Source organism: Montipora foliosa, chromosome 11 (genome assembly GCF_036669935.1).
Source record: "Montipora foliosa isolate CH-2021 chromosome 11, ASM3666993v2, whole genome shotgun sequence".
Classification (NCBI taxonomy): domain Eukaryota; kingdom Metazoa; phylum Cnidaria; class Anthozoa; order Scleractinia; family Acroporidae; genus Montipora; species Montipora foliosa.
The window spans coordinates 49,232,857-49,237,145 of NC_090879.1; positions in this window are offsets into that span (position 1 = coordinate 49,232,857).

The window sequence follows — 4,289 nt, forward strand, 5'->3', positions numbered from 1 at the left end:
AACGAACAGTCATTTTATCTGACATATGGTAAGCACTGGAGTCGCAGATTACAAAGTGTGCGCATCCGCCCTCCTAAAGGTAACATACATACAGTCATAAGCTTTTTCCGAATAACTACAGGAGCTAATATCTTCGAGACATTACATTTACAGCTAAAATACATAGCATATACAGATACCTACTAAATACATAATATTTAAAGATATATCCATTAAAAAGAAAAGCCGCTGTACAAGTACGGATAAAATCAGGAAGCGCATTCCGCAACTTAGCTGATACGTAAGAAAAAAGAGAACTAAGACCATAACTGGTTGTTCCAGGTTTATTGAGGAACAGAATGTAATTTCCGCGAAGATCATGCATAAGAGGGGTACAGAGGGAAGACGTATTTTTCATATAAGCAGCAAAACCCTTTTTTCAAAAAAATTAAAATAAAATAAACAGGAAAAAAAACAAAGCACATACTTTTATCAAGTAATACGAGGAAATTTTGAATGTGCTTATTGCATAGAGTGGAGATGTCGAGCCTGACTTTCGTAGTAAGAGGACAGGTAATCTGCAAATATAAATATCGTTATTCTCTTATTTACATTATTATGCCGTTTCTTTGACAAGAGAATTACAACGAAATGAAAGCACAAATTTATCGCGAATTTTCTTTGATAAAAACTTGTTCAGAAATCCAAAATCTACGTTAACAGTACACACCAGGCCTACTCCTGAGTATCTGGCTAGAAATCATTTCCTCTGGCCGCGCTTCAGCCATTCGATGAGGGCCAGTCTCGTGCTTCTTAAGTTGCTTCGCTCATGCCCAAAAAGAATTCTGGGTAATTCTACCATTCCATGACAAGGGAAGACTCCCGATTCTCATTTCATAGTTTTTTTCATAAGTGTCGGGCCACCCAGTCCTACCAGCAAAATAACGCATCGATTGAAGGTTTTAGCTTTCGAAACTTGCCCAGATTGTGTCAGTGCGACCTGGAATTCGTCCACAGAAAGGCCAGAGAGACAAATTTACTCGTGAACCGCCATGTTTACAACAGAGCATTTTAGGCGTCCCAGTCTGCATGAAACCATCTCTCGCCTCTGTCTGAGACAAGACCAGACACGCACGGTTCTTACGTTACGTTTATGCCTATAAAATCAACTGAAATGTCAATTGCTGGTACAAAAAAAAAAAACCAGTATGTTAATTTTTTTGGTAGGCTAGGTATCGAAGAGCCAGAACATTTGCGCATGCGCTGACGGAATGTTTGAATAAGAGACAAAAACGCAGACGCAGACACCGGCGCTGGAGCGTCGTACCAAACGAGTCATCCCGGGATTTCGATCGCGGGATTGCGATCGCTTTTGGACGCAACGCCTTGTAGTCAAGCATGGTGTGCCCCAGGGTTCGGTATTGGGGCCAATCTTGTTCCTTTTGTTTGTTAATGATTTACCGCTCCATCTACAGAACTCCTCAGTTGATATCTTCGTAGACGACACCACTCTCTCCTTGAATGCTCATTATAGTGACCTTAACAATCTAACTTGTGATTTAAATAGTGACTAGGATTATCTCAACGAATGGTCAGCACAAAATAAGATGTTCATAAATGTAAAGAAAACTAAATCAATGCTTGTTACAGGTAGAAGAATACCCAGCAAAGTCAATGACTCTGGTGAGGATCTAAGTCCCAAGCTCAAGATAGGTGGTGGAGATATAAACAGTGTTAAATTCCACAAGCTTTTAGGTGTGACACTGGACTCGGAAATGAGCTATGAGTGTCATATTGAGGAGCTCTCAAAGAAGCTTTCAAAGCGCCTATGACTGCTGAAACATATTAGTCCCTACCTCAAGCAGGCACAACGAGAGATGTATTTTAATAGCGTAGGTAAGCCCATTATGATGCATGGCACTATGATATGGGATAATTGTAATAATAGTTGCAAGCAGTTAATTTTAAGATTACAGAAGGGGGCTGCCAGAATTATTCTAAATGCAGACAGAGAGATACCTTCAGTTTCTCTTTTTAATAGACTAAAGTGGTTGTCCTTCTATAAAGAGAGTGCTATAAAGCGTAACACACAAGTGTTTAAAAAATAAATAATTAAACTGTGCAGTCTCAGAATTCATGCATACTATGCTAATCCGAAACAGCGATTGCCACAACAGAGTCACGCGCCATAGTAACCTTAACCTTGTTACCCCCAAATACAAACGAGAAACGGAAGGGGAGCGCAGCTTTGCAGTACGAAAGTCTAAGCAATGGAACACTCTTAACATTTATCTTAGAAGTCAAGAATCTGTAGCATGTTTTAAGAGGATGTTTTACTCTCAATTTTTAAGTGAGCCGAAGGCCACCATGCTTTTATAACTTTTATATTTTTGAAATTCTTACATTTTTCTTAATTGATAGTGATATGTGTATATATTGTCATGTAAATAATTTTACATCGTTTTACATTATCAATCATAAGGGGGGCGCAGCAACAGTAGCATTAATTAACTTTATATAGGGCCACAAATTTATCAGTAGCTTTAGCTTACTGTCACGTGTTACCCTATTAAAATAAAGTCTATTATTATAAGCCATAATAAACTGAGTACATAAGTGAAGTTAACTTGAGTTTGTAAACGTTCATTAATGGCTGCCAGCGTATGTATCTTAAAGTCTCCAAATTCACATCATTAAGTCCGTATATAATTTTTGCAGCTCTTAAGTGGATCCAGGTGTAGGGGATCAACATTATGTAGCAATGCAGGGGAGCAGGTTCCCCAGATCAGTATGCCACATGTGGCACTAGGGACACTTTGCTCCGAAAATGAATGGCTTCCAGGACCTTCGTGGGTAGTACCCTCAACCGTTTTAGGTATTTAACTTTTTTACTGAAGATCTTACAGACGGCTGTGATCTGAGGCTGCCATGATAGTTTAGAATCGATGACTACCCCTAGGCAGGTACTTGTGTTAACATAAACGAGTCTTGTTACCAAGTGAAAGAGGTTTCAGAGGGCCAATAAGACTGTTTCTGTTGATTACCATGACTTCTGATTTCCCGCAATGAATAGCTAACTTATTGTTTCTACACCAGTTGTGTACGTCCCCCAGTATGCGATTTAGACCATCGCACACTGCATCAACTGAAGAGCCTATGTAAAAGAGTGTACGTTGTATCGTCTGCATACATATCTATTTCCCCTTCCTAAATCTGATCTGATAGGTCGTTTACATAGAAAAAGAATAGCCGTTAACAATGGCAAATTGTTCGCGATCTTTAAGGTAGTCTCTTATCCACTCAAGGGAAGAGCCACTCAAGCCCAGGGCTCGAAGCTTTAGATCGAGTATTGGGAGCGAGACACAATTGAATGCTTTTTTAAAGTCAATAAACACGACACCCACTACATTTCCATTATCGAGCGCAATTTTTCACTTCCCCGTCAAGTATGTCAGCAGTCCTTTTGACAAATCCCCATTGATTTTCATTACAAAGGCCACATTCATTGGTAAAGCTATCGATATTTCGGAAAACAGTTGCCTCCAATATTTTGCTTGGAATGCTTAGCATTTGAAGTGGTCTATAGTTGCTTTAATCTGTAGAGTCGCCTTTCTTAAAAACAGTGTGCATTCGTGATATCTTCCACGAGGGAGGTATCCTTGACTGTTTAAAAGGCTGAATTTAAATAATGGTAGGAGACCTCTGATAACGGATGATTCTCCACATAATTTGACGCCTCTAGGAGAGACTCGGTCGGGACCTGTTGCCTTTCTTGGGTTGATAGTTGATGTGTCGTTGAGGATCATGGGGTAGTGCAGGGTAAAGTCAGAGCATGTGGGAAAATCCTATAAACATGATGCATCTCTAAGTGATTCTGTGTTGTTTGAAAATTCGACATTAGGTTTTTTCCAATGGTTGAAAAGTAACCATTCATGAGAGTGGCTTTCACACTGTCTATTAAAAGTAAACGAGCTTAACGAGGCTGGTATCAATGGAAGCCGACAGTGCGCCCTTTACCCCCCTCCCTCTGTCAGTGCTCCGTTTTACGGGTATTTAAAGCTATAGCTACACGGATCAGAGGAAAGTCGAAACAGACGTTGAAGTCACCGAGGATCGAACCGGGGACCTCTCGCTCCGAAAGCCGCGCACTAGCCATCTGAGCCACGACTCCTCCTTAAGGACGTTCGCGCCAATTGTTTCTGCGCATCCTTACTGCGCACGCAAATGCACACGCCACGTCATACACGAGCGCGCGCGCTAAGTAATAAAATGAGAACTGATAGGGCAAAAGGCCATTGCTATAGCTTTGC